General features: G+C 45.3%; 1 protein-coding gene across 4 annotated transcripts in view; it reads right to left on the bottom strand.

Annotated features, from left to right (window-relative positions):
- Nucleotides 1-15,600, bottom strand: part of HCFC1 (host cell factor C1) — a 3,865,385-nt gene that overhangs the window by 3,175,424 nt on the left and 674,361 nt on the right. The gene's annotated exons all lie outside the window — the stretch shown is intronic.

Below are 15,600 nucleotides of genomic sequence, written 5' to 3'. Positions count from 1 at the left end.
CATCATTCTTGGTGAGGGTAAGATGTTACTCAAGGTCAGGGTCATACCAGCCTGGGCTACATGCTCAGAGAGCTCCTCTATGTCTCTTTTCATGTACTCCAGGGAGGCACGTCTCAGGTCATTCACACCAGCATGGACAATGAGTCATATTTGCACTTGCCTTGGACTGACCCGAGTGCTTGTGTTATGTGGCGGATCCTAGCGCCCGAGAGGCAGCTCACCGTGACCATCTCCTTGTTCAGCCTGTAGAGCGGGACGTCAGTGTGCCTGACGATAGAGTCACATATTACAAGTGTATCAGGTGTGCCGTTTAGCCTTAAGAGCTGTGACTGTTCGGAACACTGGCTTTGTGAGCTGCGTGTTGCACGTGTTTTGTTTTGGGGTAGCGGTTGCTTGGGTGTCTGCTTTGGAGGTCTCTGCTGCTTAGGCAGATTTTTATTTAGAGCCTCTGAGTATGTTTTGTGTGTTTATGTGTTTGGTTTGCTGTCGTGGTAGGTCTGTATGAGACTGGAATTGTAGTGAGTGTGGTTTCCTTCTCCTCCTGACTGGTTACGCCAGTACTGAGTTGAGAGAGCTTAGCCTCCCGTTTGGCTATATGGTTGCATCTCTCACAAGTGTTGGAATTTGTCGGGAGGAGGAGAGGGTTGTCTGTGTACGAGGCAGTTGTAACATTGCCTCAAAATTCCCAGATTCACCAGCTGGACCGGAGAGGAGATTGACAACTGACCTTTGGACATGCTAGAATAGTATTGGGAATTCCTTTATTATTGAAAAAAGGGGCCAATGGGGAACAAGGTACTCAAGGGGAGTTTGTGAGGGTGTAGTGTTTTTAATTTTTTAGTGCTGACTTGTATAATTGCTTTAGTGAGCAAGTGCCAGGCTTTAGAGTAGGAATAGGGTGTATATTATGAGAACTAGATCAGTCCTAAGGGAAAAAGTGAAGAGCAGACTTTATGGAGCCGAGAATGGTTTAAACCCAATTAAGTGGCGCTGCGCTATGCGCAAAATCGCGGATATCCGCGCTACAGCGGGTTTTATACAGGGGGACTTGAAAGAGCTAGAAACTGGCCCAAAACGGCCAATAGACTACCAGATTCTTGTGCTGGGAACACTCCTCCAGGGATAGATAGTCTGCTCTTAGCTCCTCACTGCCACTGGTGAACAAAAAAGCCTCCCTTTATCCAAGAAAGGAAATGTAAACACAGGAACTTTCCAAAAGTCCAGAATACAGCAAAGCCTGTATTTGGACTACTCTAGGTCAGGAAAGACGGGAAAAAAGGATAATTTTTTTCTTTTTCTTTTTTGCAACAAACAGCAGGAAAATGCAATAAATATGTAACACAGGCTAGCGCACTTGAGTGTGTAGCCTCAACAGCTAAATGCAACAAATAGGACAAACTTTAAAAGTGCAGTTGCAAAAAAGTACAGTTTTGTACCTACCATAAATGTAGATGTCCGAACTGGATAGCATCTGCAGTCATAACAACTGGGTTGTCCTGTCGTCAGGCAGCCCTTCAGTCGGCCGGATTCCAAAGTCCGGGTCCGGCTTCGGCTGATGTCGCACTTCACCCGACGTCATCTCTGTTGGTCTTCGGGTATAAAGGCATCAGCCGACGCCATTTTCCTCAGTGTTTCTTGCCCCAGATGCCAGTAGCCCTCTTGAAGGCTAAAATTTGGATAGATGCCAATGTTTCCAAATAGATAGAGGTAAACACAAATATAAGCATGTATGTACATATATACAAACAAATACACCATAAAAGACTCCCCCCCCCACCAGCTAGCTATTAGGAGGGTAAACACCCTAGGAGTACCACAGAGGGAAGGAGGAGGGTAATCCTGACTGCAGATGCTATCCAGTTCGGACATCTACATTTATGGTAGGTACAAAACTGTACTATGTCCTTCATGGATGCATCTGCAGTCATAACAACTGGGTAGAATACCATAGCCAACTAGGGAGGAGGATAAAACTAGATTATGGTGTGTTTAGGATCCCTTGCAGTACAGCAGTGGCAAACCCTGCTCGGGATCTGGAATATAGAGGCAAATTATAATGCTTGGCAAATGTATGCACGGAGGTCCAAGTAGCCGCCTCAATAATGTCTTTGGTTGCCACTCCTCGTAAGAAGGCTGTGGTAGTGGCTGTTGCCCTTGTAGAATGAGGTCTTATGTTCTGTGGAATTGGTTTTCCATGGAAGGAGTAACAGAATCGTATGCAATTTCCTATCCATTTTGAGATTGTCTGTTTGGAAATAGCTTTTCCTTCTCTTCCTGTTGCATAGGCTACAAAAAGTTGGTCAGTCTTTCTGCTACTTTTTGTTCTGTCCAAGTAGTAGCGTAGCTGTCTATGTACATCCAAGGTATGTAGTATTCTTTCCCCTCTGTTTTGTGGGTTGGGAAAGAAGGTAGGTAGGTGGATTGCCTGGTTTAAAGAGACTCTGGATACCACCTTAGGCATAAATGTAGGATTAGTCCTCATGGACACTCTATCTTGGTGGAAGATTAGGAAGGGTTGCACTGCCATTAAGGCCTGTAGTTCTGAAACCCTCCTTGCTGAAGTAATTGCCAGAAGGAAAGCAGTTTTCCATGACAGGTGTTGTAGGTCTGCTGTTGCTGCTGGTTCAAAGGGTGATAGTGTCAACTTTTCTAGCACAAAGTTTAAGTCCCAAGCTGGTAATGGTGGTTTCCTTGGAGGTTTTACATTCTTGATTCCTCTGAGGAACTGCCTGAGCAAAGGGTGCGAAAAAACAGGTGGATCAAAGCTGTATTCTGCTGAAATAGCTGATGCATGTATCTTGATGGAGGAGTAGGACAGGCCTGAATGAAGAAGTTCGGCCAGATACTCCAGAATGTTACGCATATCTATGTTTGACATCTTTTCCTCTTTCAGTACTCCAAATGACAAACCTTTTCCATTTTCCAGCATAGTTCCTTCTTGTTGAAGGTCTGCGTGCTTCAAGAATAATGTCTTTAACTCTTTGTGAAAGTTCTGGGTTAGCTGCAGCTATGTGATGTTCCATGCAGTCAGTTGTAACGTTTTTAGGTTTGGATGTATGATGCTGTAGTTGTTCTGAGTTAACATCAAAGGCATCAGAGGTATTGGCCACATATTGTTCCGAGACATGCTCCTCAGCAGTGGGTACCAGTGTTGTCTTGGCCAGTTTGGAGCTATCAGGATTATCCTTGGACGTTCTTCCTTGATTTTTAGTAATACCTTGTGTATCAAGGGAAGAGGTGGGAATACATATGCTGTTAGGCCTTTCCAGCTGAAGGAGAGCGAATCCACTTTCCATGCTAGTGGGTGGAATGTCCTTGTGCAGAATTTTTTGAGCTGATGATTGAGAGGTGATGCGAATAGATCTATCTGAGGCATTCCCCATTTCTTTGAGATGGTCTTGAAGATGTCCGGGTGCAGCTTCCATTCGTGGGCATCCGATGTGGTTCTGCTTAATATGTCTGCTAGAGTATTCTCTTTTCCCAGTACAAATATTGCCTGTAACTGGATGTTGTAGCTGAGCGCCAGGGTCCACAGCTCCAAAGTCATTCTGCATAGGGGGTATGAATGAGTGCCTCCCTGTTTGTTGATGTACCACATGACTGCGGTGTTGTCTGTCCTTATCATCAACTGGCCCTCTTTGAGAAATGGTCTGAACTTTTGGATTGCCAGTTTTACTGCCAGCATTTCTTTTAGGTTGATGTGCAGGTGAAGTTGATCCTGTGTCCACAAACCTTGCACGCATTTGTCCAGCATGTGGGCCCCCCATCCTAGGTCTGAAGCGTCTGTTGTGATGGTCTGGCTTGCTTGACCTCTGCGAAAGGGTAGCCCTGGGTTTGACTGGCATGCCTGAGCCCACCATAGGAACTCCTGTTTTAAGCATGGAATTAATGGGATTTCTGTTTCCAGGCTGTGTCTGTGTTGGGACCATAAATTCTTTAGGTACCACTGTAGTTTTCTCATATGTAGTCTGGCAAGTGGGACCAAGATTATGCATGATGCCATGAAGCCCAAGGCCTGCAGTACTTTTCTTGCTGTTAACTTGTTCAGTTTTGTTAGTGCCAAGAAGTAAAGAGGGAGTTCTTTTGTTTTTCTGTAGTTAGGAATGCCATTTGTTTTACTGTGTCCAATTCAGCCCAAGAATGTCCTTGTTTGGGATGGTATCAGCCTTGACTTTTGTAAATTGACTGTGTATCCCAGTGCTTGTAGCAAGTAAATGACCCTTTGTAAATCTGTTGTCAGCTTGCTTTTGTTGTCCCCTTGTAGCAGGCAGTCGTCCAGGTATGGGTAAATTTGAATTCCTGTAGTCTGCAATGGGCGATTACTGATGCCAGGCATTTTGTGAATACTCTGGGCAGTAGATAAGCCAAAGGGCAATGCTGAGAATTGATAGTGCTCTGATCCTGCAAGAAATCTGAGGTATCTTCTGCAGATTGGTCGAATGGGGACGTGCAGGTATGCCTCCTTGAGATCTAGAGTTACCAGCCAACACTCCTTGCCCAGCATGGGAAGAAGTTGCTGTAGGGTCAGCATTTTGAATTTTGGGACAATGATATATGTATTTAAGGTGGACAGGTCCAGAATTGGTCTCCAACTTTTTTCCTTTCTTGGAACTAGGAATAGTCTTGAGTAGAACCCCTTTCCTTGCTCTGCTGTTGGCACTCTTTCCACAGCTCTCATGTTTGTTAACTGCATTATCTGTTGTAGAGCCTCTGTTTTTTGATTTGGAGGTAGATTTGGCATTCCTCTTTTGACTGGTAAAGTGTGGACGTGGAACCGGTAACCTTGATCTATGGTTCGTAAAATCCACTTGTCTTTTGTTATATAGTGCCAGTTTTTTGAAAATAAGGTTAACTTTCCGCCTAGAGGAGCTGCTATTTGTTCCCTTGTAGGCGGATTTAGAATTAAGTCACTGTGGCTGTGTTGCTGTAGTGGCGGAGGTTGTGTCTGTGCCTCTGTTGTTACCTTGCCACTGTCGTCCTCTGTAGGCACCTCCTCTGGATTGGTTTCTGCCTCTGGAACGTCTATTCCTGCCCCTTTGAGATCTTGTGGAGTCAGGAAAGGACCAATTTTTGGCAGGCCAGTTCCTGCTAAACCTTGGGGGTTGAACCTGCAAGAAATCTTTAACCGTTTGAACAGATTTTGCCTTTTCTTCCATTTTCTTCATAACCTGCTGGGCAGGTGTACCAAACAAACTTGTCTTATCCATAGGAGCATCTAGCAACTTAGCTTTAACATGATCCGAAAAGCTTGCTCCTTTAGCCATGCATGCCTTCTTATCACTGTGCCAGTCATGGCTGATCTAAATGAAGCCTCCAGTGCATCATAGCCACATTTTAAGGAATGGTTACTAACCTGTTGTATGTTATTTACCATTTCTAATACATATTTCTTATCAAGAGATTAATCAGTGGTTAGCTTTTTAGTTAACTGATCAAGCATAAACTCTTGGTATTGTATCATGTGAAACTGACAGTTTAAAGCTCTAGCTGAGAGAGTAGCTGAAGTGTAGACCTTTTTGCCCCATCTGTCTAATGACCTTGCTTCCCTTTCAGAAGGAATAGGATTTTTAGCTGTGGTCGCGGCTACTGCCTTGGGACCCTGGGATATAGTTTCGGGGTCTGCAAGTGGAGCCTTGTAAAGGTGGTGATGAGTGTCTGGCACCCTGTAAAATCTGTCTGGTTTGGCAGGGGCTGGAGGTAAAGAATCTGGTGCGGAGCAGACATCATTGAAAGCATCATCCACCACAGAGAGAACAGGAGGTATAGCTAAGGGCCTGTGCTGTGGAAGGTGCAGAAAGGTCCTAAGTCTTTTTCTGGAGTCTGAAAAATCCTGTTGCTGCCATTGGAACTGCTCTCGCATGGCATGTAAGGTTTCCCCAAAGGAGAATTCTTCTGGTGGGGAAGCAGCTGGAATGGATTCTTCAGCATCAGAGTCTTCAAAATTGGAGAAAGGAGCCTCTGGCTGGTCAGTTATGTCTGATTCATCGGCAGAATCATCAGAGGACACTGGCTCAGGGGGCTCTGCCCTAGGTCTCTTCTCTGGGGGCTGAGAGGCCCTGTCTGGGTGAGATTGAGATCCTCTAATTAATGAAATTAAATCTTCTGCCAGAGTAAGCATTTGAGAACTAGAGGAGGGCCTGGTTGTAGGGGGTCTAACAGGCACTGTTTTAGTAGTCTTGGCTGCTTTAGCCCTGGCGAAGGCCTTAATGGACATGGCTGCTGGAGGCCTAGCAGCACCACGTGCTGGGGTAGAGACATCCAAGGGAATGGTGTCTGATAAGTCAGTGGTAACCACCGTAGTGGATAAAATTTCTGAGGCCGATTCAAGAATGGTAGCAGGGGCCTCAGTTGTAGAGATAGATTCAGCTGTACTTTGATCAGTTTTCTCGGTTTGGGCCGAACCCGAGACACTCGCGGTTTGCTTAACCATGGTTTCGGCCGAAACCGCGGACCGCGAGTGTCGGTCTTTATCTTTGCATTTTTTGGTAGATTGGGAAGTCGGAGGATCCGACGGCATAATGTACGCAAAATCAGAACCGAAAAACTGTTCAGCAAACTCCGACCGACGCCTAAGCGTTCGTCGGTTGAAAGAAGCACAGGCCGAACAGGCTGCTACGTCGTGGGCTGGGCCTAAACAAGGCAGACAGTAAGAGTGGAAATCTTTATGAGGTATTTGTTTCCCACAGGTTAAACAATTGTTAACTTTTTCTGACATCGGCTGAGGCAAGAAAGAGTCCCCAACGGGGTACTTAGCTTTAGAAGTCTTCGAAGTAGTATTCGGTAGAAGTAATCTCTGGATCCGACCGACCGGCACTTGCGAACAGCTTCTGCTTCGGGCGCCATGCGGCAAGAAAGACTGAGGAAAATGGCGTCGGCTGATGCCTTTATACTCGAAGACCAACAGAGATGACGTCGGGTGAAGTGCGACATCAGCCGAAGCCGGACCCGGACTTTGGAATCCGGCCGACTGAAGGGCTGCCTGACGACAGGACAACCCAGTTGTTATGACTGCAGATGCATCCATGAAGGACATCAACTTTAAACAGTTTAAAACAGTTCAAGAAGCAGAAATACTTGCAGTTGAGCTAGATTGGACAGTCGCCCAGGTAGTAGCAGGAAAAAAACACTTATCAGGTTAGCAGTCGCTCTTTTAGCCTCTCTGCTGCTAGCACTACTCTGCAGGACCACGAGGAGCTTGGCTGAGTAGTAACAAGCGCAAAAACCGCGCCAAAGTGGGTTTTATACAGGGGGACTTGAAAGAGCTAGAAATTGGCCCAAAACGGCCAATAAACTACCAGATTCTTGTGCTGGGAAAACTCCTCCAGGAATAGATAGGCTGCTCTAAGCTCCTCACTGCCACTAGTGAACAAAGAAGCCTCCATTTATCCAAGAAAGGAAATGGGCAACACAGAAACTTTCCAAAAGTCCAGAATACAGCAATGCCTGTATTTGGACTACTCTAAGTCTTTGTCTGCTTGTATTAGGCAGTCATCCAGATAAGGGTAAATCTGGATGTTTTGCTGTCTGCAGAAGGCAATCACTGGGGCCAGGCATTTTGTGAAGACCATGGGAGCCGTAGATAACCCAAAGAGTAGCGCAGAGAAGTGAAATTGTTGTGAACCTGCTCTGCAGCATAGGTATTTTCCTGCAACACTCCTTTATGGGTATATGGAGGGAGGCATCCTTCAGGTCTAGAGTGGCTAGCCATGCATTTTTGCCCAGCACTGGTAAAAGTTTTTGAAGAGTTAGCATTTTGAATTTTGGGACCACTAGGAAGATGTTTGGAGTGGACAGGTTGAGGATGGGTCGCCAAGTGCCTTCTTTCCTTGGCACAAGGAACAGTCTGTCTTTATCCAGGGGGGCACCAAGTAATCTAGATTTTACATGATCAGGCAGTGGCTGTTTTTTTAGCCATGCGTGCCTCCTAATGACTGAACCTGCTACAGCGGCCCTTCTTGAGGCTCTAGGGCATTGAATCTGCAGTGCAGGGAACATTTAGCTACTTGCGAAGTACAGTGCAGAAGATCTGCTAACTCCTTGGAAGTATTAGTGTCGGGTAAAGATGAAAATTTTTGTTTCATAAGTTCAAAGGTGTGCTGTTGATATTTTAGCATATGGAACTGGCAGTTAAGAATTCTAATAGCTAAAGTTGAGGAGGTGTAAACTTTCTTACCCAATCTGTCTAAAGATTGGGTCCTTAGAGGGAATTGGGTTTTTAGATGAGCTAGCCTTGGCTCCTTTGGGCCCCTGTGTGATGACTTCTGGGTATGCTGCAGGGTTTTTAAACAAAAATGTATGTGAATCAGGCACCCCGTAATACCTGTCAGATTTTGTAGGTACGGGTTGGGGGGGGGGGTAGGGTGTCAGGGGTGAGGCTAGATTCATTGAAATCATCATCCAGCACATTCAGAATAGGAGGGATGGTCAAGGTTTTGTGCTGAGGAAGGTCTAGAAATTCTCTTAGTCTTTTCTTAGTCCGAGGATAATTTTGGGCTTCCTAGTGGAAATGCTAAGTGTGTGTAGGGTTTCCCCAAATGAAAGATTCTTGGGGGGGGGGGCAGAAGGAATGGATTCCTCTGCATTAGAATCCTCAAAGGCAGTGAGAGATTGTTGTTCCTCATCTGAATCAAGGTAGTCAGAAATTTTAGAATCCGGTTCTGAGTGAACTTCAGGGGAAGCATCCCTTTTTCTTTTAGGAGTGGTATGGCTACCCCTGATGAAAGTGATGAGGTCCTCCGTCATTTTCAGTAACTGCATCTAAGGTGGCGGAGAAGGAGTAAGATGGCGACTACAGACTGGTTTGTTAGGAATGGTCTTGCTTTCGGACCTTAATCCATTTGTCTTTGGGATGCCGTAGTCGGGAGAAGAAAACATCAGTTTTTGCCTTGAATCCGTTGTACAAAGAACCTCCTCGGAAGCCGGTGTCTGCTTACCCTCACGAAGCAGAGACAACCAAGGGATCGGATGATGAAGCATTTCCCGGCGACATACCGGACTCCGAAAGGGTCTCAGTAGAGGTCTGCGAAGGAAACTAGTTGGGCATCAGGGGCTGCAAATGCGACTCACTGAATTCCTCAGAACTGACTACTTGCTTCAAGGACAGGTCGTCAGAAGGCCTAAAGTTTGTATGGTCTGTCTCTTTATCTTTACGTTTTTTGGGGGATATCCAAAGACCGCTGACCGACGGATGCCATTTCGTAATGCGAGGAACTACTTCGGAAATGCCTGGCTACAGATTTAGCTCTACGGCAAATAGTCCTAGAACTGAAAAGAGCGCAGAACCGACAAAGGGGGACATCGTGGTCTGGGCCTAGACAAGTAATGCAGAAGGTATGGAAGTCTCGCTGCGGTACTTGTTTTCCACAGCGGAGAACATTGACTTTTTCGGACATCGGTTAATGCAAGAAAAAGGTCCCCAATGGGGTAATTAGCTTTAGTCGTTTTCGAGTCAGCTTCTACTATGGCAACGATTGACCCGCACACACGCAAACTGCTTTTGCTTCAGGCCTCCATGGTGTCCGTTCTTTTTTCTAGCCTTTGCAAAGGCAAACAATTAGGCAGAAAAGATTTAGTTCAAGACAAAGTCAAGCCTTGCTTTGTCAAGACCCCACACAATTCTTGAATTTGTCTTGTTAATGTCTGCAGTGCCCACTGTAAAGTCCAAACACTGAAGGCATAAGCAATGTTGAAAAATAAATTTTCATCTCTGAAGCTGGAAGAGCACTAAAGTTAGAAGCGTCTTCACACCACTCTTTTTACAGCACCATTAAATCTAGAATGTACGATATGGTAGAATTATGATGAGGGCAATAACCAGTGTGAAGTTGAGCCAAAAAGTGCCAGAAAACTCTCAAAACTCATCAGAATGCAGATACACCAAGGGAGAAAACTGGACAAATTAAAAAAAATATATATATATATTCTCATAAAAGCTATCAAAGAAAACCTTAGGCCACTTATTCCATGCTAAATCTTAAGCTGCTGAAAAAGGTACACAAGGGCAGTAGAGCAGCCAAGAAACTTACACTACATAACCCAGCTGACACTTCCACAACACCGCTTCTTTATCAAACCTTTAACGAAACAGGAACCTAAATTAACAAAAGAAATGGGGAGAAACTGCCAAACACAATCTTAACGATCAAAAGCTAGAAATTGTTCAATTTCTAAAAAGTACAGTTTTGTACCTACCATAAATGTAGATGTTCGAAGATCCACATTGCTGCAGTCCTTACACTTGGGTAGTCCGCTGTCCTCGGTCGGCCCGAATATCAAAGTATAAGGCTGACGTCGGTCAAGGCGCATTTGACTGACATCAGGACGTCAGGGTACAAATGCGCATGACCGACGTCATATCCTCAGTCTTTTCGTGCCCCAGATGTCAGAAGACCCTAAACATAAAGGTCAAAACCAAAAGACAGCAAACAAACAACCAACCACCCTTGCACTAATTATATGTACAATATATACAATATACACAATATTTACAACCCAACCCACACAACCACCTCTAACTACAGAGGGAAGGAGGAGGGTAAATTGGACTGCAGCAATGTGGATCTTGAACATCTACATTTATGGTAGGTACAAAACTGTACTATGTTCTTCATCTCACATTGCTGCAGTCCTTACACTTGGGTAGAATCCCAAAGCAGAGGTAAGGGAGGATGGCCAAACTACAAGGAAGCAGGAGCTGCCAAAATGCCCTGCAAAACAGCAGTGGCAAAACCAGCCCTGGATTTAGAGTAAAGTGGTAGGTGATAATGCCTAGAGAAAGTATGCACTGAACTCCAAGTAGCTGCCTCCAAAATATCCTTGGTTGCCACTCCCTCAAAAGGCTGTCAGTGGCAGTAGCCCTAGTGGAATGAGGCCTAATCCCAGCTGGAATCTCCTTGCCATGATGGGAATAACAGAAAGCAATGCAAAACCCAATCCACTTAGAAATAGTTTGTTTTGACACAGGCTTGCCCTGAGAACCCAAAGCAAAAGAAACAAACAACTGCTGAGACTGCCTGAACCCTTTAGTTCTGTCCAAATAATATCGCAACTGCCTGTGTACATCGAAAGTGTGCAAAATCTTTTCCCCTTTATTTTGGGGATTTGCATAAAAAGTAGGCAAATGAATAGTTTGGTTTAAAGCCACACTAGAAACCACTTTAGGCATAAAGGAAGGATTAGTACGTAAAGATACCCTATCCTTATGGAAAATCAAGAAAGGCTCAACCGCCATAAGGGCCTGCAATTCAGAAACCCTTCTTGCAGAGGTAATGGCCAACAAAAAAGCAGTCTTCCATGATAAATATTTCAACTCAGAAGTAGCTGCAGGCTCAAAAGGTTGTAGAGTGAGTTTCTCCAACACAAAATTGAGATCCCAAGCAGGAGTAGGAGCTCTTCGTGGGGTCTTATATTCTTTGCCCCTCTAAGAAATTGCTTGAACAAAGGATGAGAAAACAATGGTGGGTCACAATCATAGTGAGCCGAAATTGCTGCAGCATGAACCTTAATAGAAGAGAAAGACAAACCTTTGTCCAGTAACTCAGTAAGATATTGAAGAGCCACACTCAAATTAGGCTCAGAAACATCAAAATCTTTTGCTGCACTCCAAAATAAAAATCTCTTCCATTTATCTGCGTACACTTTCCTTGTACTAGGCCTTCTAGCTTCCAAAATAACATTCAAAACTTGCTGAGGAAGTGGAGGCCCACTATGGTTCAAAACAGAATATGCCAGGCTGTTAGGTGCAGAGAGTGAAGCTTGACATTGAGCAAATGGCTGTCCTCCTGTGACAACAGGTGTGGAATCGAAGGCAAAGGCCATGGAGGCTTCCGTACTAGACTTCTCAGTAATGGGTACCAGTGCTGTCGAGGCCAATCTGGAGCTATTAAAATCATCCTTGGCTTGTCCTGTCTGACCTTTAGAAGTACCTTTGGGAGGAGAGGCAGAGGTGGAAAGGCATACACATGAAGATTGCTCCAATTGAACGAAAGAGCATCCACTCTCCAAGCTGTGGGCTGAAACCTTTTTGTGCAAAACTTTGGCAGCTGATGGTTTAGTGGAGAAGCGAACAGATCTATGTCTGGAGTTCCCCATGACACTGTCAATTTCTGAAATACATGAGGATCCAATTTCCACTCGTGGGGATCCATAATTCGTCTGCTCAACACATCTGCTAAGGAGTTCTGTGCTCCTGGCAGAAACCTTGCCTGAAGATTGAGCTGTAAACTGAGAGCAGTCTCCCACAAAATCATTGCTTGCCTGCATAGAGGATAAGAATCGTTCCCCTTGCTTGTTGATGTACCACATGACAGTTGTGTTGTCTGTTAGAATCAACACCTGCCCTGGAAGAAGTAAATCCTTGAAAGCTATTAATGCAAACTGGACTGCTAACATCTCCTTCAGGTTGATATGTAGATGTTGTAGTCTGGCAGGCCACTTGTCTTGTATCCACTTTCCATTTAGATGAGCTCCCCAAGCTTTGTCCGAGGCATCTGTCGTTAAAATCTGACTCGCCTCTGGCCGGGTCACAGAGAGTCCCTTGTTTAGGTGACATTCCTGAGCCCACCACAAAAATTCCTTTTGAATGCAAGGTATTATTTGAATGACAGTGTCCAGATCCTGGCAGTGCTGTGTCCATACATTTTTGAGATACCATTGCAGCTTCCTCATATGCAGTTTGGCATTGGGAAGCACCAGAATACAAGATGCCATGAACCCTAAGGCTTGAAGGACTGTCCTTGCAGTCAGCCCGGACTGATGAGATAGTTGATGGAAGTAAAGGGATAGACTCTTGTTTGTCCGGGGTTAAAAAGGCCATCTGGGATGCTGTATTCAGTCTCACACCCAGAAAGCACATGTCCTGAGGGTACTAGACTGGACTTTATTTCGTTCACAGAATACCCCAGGCATCTTAGCACTGCTATCACATATTCCAAATGATGAAGAAGCTCTTCCCTTCCTTGAGCCAGAATCAGGCAGTCGTCCAAATAAGGATAGATCTGTATTCCTTTTAGCCTGAGGAAAGCTATCACTGGAGCCAGAACTTTCGTGAACACTCTGGGCGCAGTAGATAAGCCAAAGGGCAATGCAGAGAACTGATAGTGAGAAGTCCCAGCTCGAAAACGCAGATACTTCCTGCAACTTAGTCTGATAGGAACATGAAGGTAAGCCTCCTTGAGATCCAAAGTTACCATCCAATGATCTTTGCCCAGCAGAGGTAAAAGCTGCTGTAACGTCAACATTTTGAACTTGGGAATGTCCAGATAAGTGTTGAGGGTAGATAAATCCAAAATTGGTCTCCACGTGTTCCCCTTCTTTGGTACTAGGAACAGGCGAGAATAAAATCCTAGGCCCACTTCTGGCATAGGGACCGGCTGTATGGCCCCTATTTGGAGTAACAGAGAAACTTGCTTGTGAGCCTCTATTCTTTGTTGAGGAGGAACGTCTGGCATGCCTTTGAAAGGAGGCAAGGTATGGAAATAAAACCTGTAACCGTGGTGTATGATATCCAATACCCATCTGTCTTGGGTAATTAAACTCCAATTTTCTTTGAAAAGTGCCAACCTTCCTCCCAAAGGTGCTGCCAGGCGAGAAGGCTCTGGCAGCTGAAAAGGTAGGTCATTGGGTCTGTTTACAAAGGACTGACCCCTGCCCTCACCGAAGACTGTGCAGGAGAACTCCCTGTTCTAGGCCTGAAAGAGCCCTGAGCTCTGCCCCTACCACGTCTAGATCTACCCCTAGACTGGGAATCATAAGAAGGATACGTCCACCCTTAGTAGGCCAATTTCTACTAAACTTTGGAGGCTGGACCTGCAAAAAATCTTTAACAGTCTGCATAGACTTAGCCTTGTCTTCCATTTTCTTTAAAACTGCTTCAACAGGAGGACCAAACAACACGTCAGATTGTAAAGGAGCATCTAAAATCCTTGTTTTAACATGTTCAGATAAATTTTGATCCCTCAGCCAGGCGTGCCTGTGAAGAACTGACCCAGTGGCAGCCACCCTAGACGAGGCCTGTACAGCATCAAAACCACATTGCAAAGAATGCTTACCCACCTGTTCAGAAACATGTACTAAATCTTGCAACTCTTTACAATCAATACCTTCTGCCAGAGCATCAACCTTAGACTTCAATTGTGAAAGGAGATAGTTTTGGTATTTCAACATGTGAAACTGGCAATTCAAAGCCCTCATAGCAAGAGTGGAAGAAGTATAAACTTTCTTTCCCCATCTATCCAAGGCCCTGGCCTCTGTCTGCAGGAACCGGATTCTTAACAACAGAAGCCTTAACACCTTTAGGCCCCTGGCTAACAGTTTCTGGGTCTGCCCTAGGACTCTTAAAAGATACTTATGAGCTTCAGGCACCCTGTAATACCTATCCGGTTTAACAGGAGCAGGAGGCAAAGAATCAGGATTAAGAGAAGCCTCTGTAAAACATCTTCCACTACATCCAAAACAGGAGGTATAGCCAAAGGCCTATGCTGGGGTAAAAAAAAAACTCCCTAAGCCTTTTCCTGGAATCAGAGAAGTCCTGACCTTCCCACTTAAAATGCTCCCTCATGGAATGAAGAGTTTCTGAAAAGAAAAATCCTCAGGAGGAGAAGCAGAAGGAGTAGAATCATCCACATCAAAATCAGAATAAGGAGAGTACTCCTGCAAGTCTTCAGCGAAGACTCTGAAACATCTGAAGCCTGCTCAAAACTCCTAGCTCAGGCTCCACCCTAGGTCTCTTATCAGGAGGGGCATAGAACCCTAATCAAAGTAATCAAATCTTCTGCCATTTTAAGCATATGCTTCTTGGGCACAGTTCCTGAAGAGCTAGGGTAACACCAACTGAAGCTAAACCTGGCCTGCCCCTGGGAGAAGCCTTGGAAACAGAAGGAGAGGGCCTAACCACCCTAGGCAGGGAGGAGTATAGTAACCTGAGAAGCCCCATCAGCCTGGCCTGCCTCCTGAGAGGCCACATCCTGTAATAACAAAGTCTCTCCCTGGGATCCCAAAGAAACCTCCGGTGGAACCACCGGCTCCACCGACACCTCTAAAGAACCGGCGTCCGGTACTGGCGGTTCCTCCAGCCTAGGTTTAACTGCTTTGTCCTTGCGCTTCTTCAAGAAGCGGGCGTCGGAGCATCCGATGGCATTTTATAATTGCACCGCTTCGAAGACTAACCTGGCACAATCTAATCTTCTCTTAATAGTGCGCTTATTGAATCTAGCACAAGAGCGACACCCAACAACGTCGTGCTCAGGCCCTAAACAAGGAATACACAAAGTATGGTAGTCTCTATGCGTATCTGTTTCCCACAAGAAATACAATTATTCACTTTTTCTGACATCCGGTAAACCACTGAGGCAAGAAAAACTAAAATATTCTAGCGGGTACTTAGCCAACTTTGACTCGGTCTGAAACTCCGAAATCGAACAATTTCAGAATGCCAACCGGCACTTGCAACGCTGCTTCTGCATCGGACCATGCGGCAAAAAAGACTGAGGATATGACGTCGGTCATGCGCATTTGTACCCTGACGTCCTGATGTCAGTCAAATGCGCCTTGACCGACGTCAGCCTTATACTTTGATATTCGGGCCGACCGAGGACAGCGGAC

Source organism: Protopterus annectens, chromosome 8.part0 (assembly GCF_019279795.1).
Source record: "Protopterus annectens isolate FY-2018-M chromosome 8.part0, PAN1.0, whole genome shotgun sequence".
NCBI classification, from domain to species: Eukaryota; Metazoa; Chordata; order Ceratodontiformes; family Protopteridae; genus Protopterus; species Protopterus annectens.
Note: the sequence above shows the minus strand (reverse complement) of the source record. Positions and strands in the feature narration are given on the sequence as shown.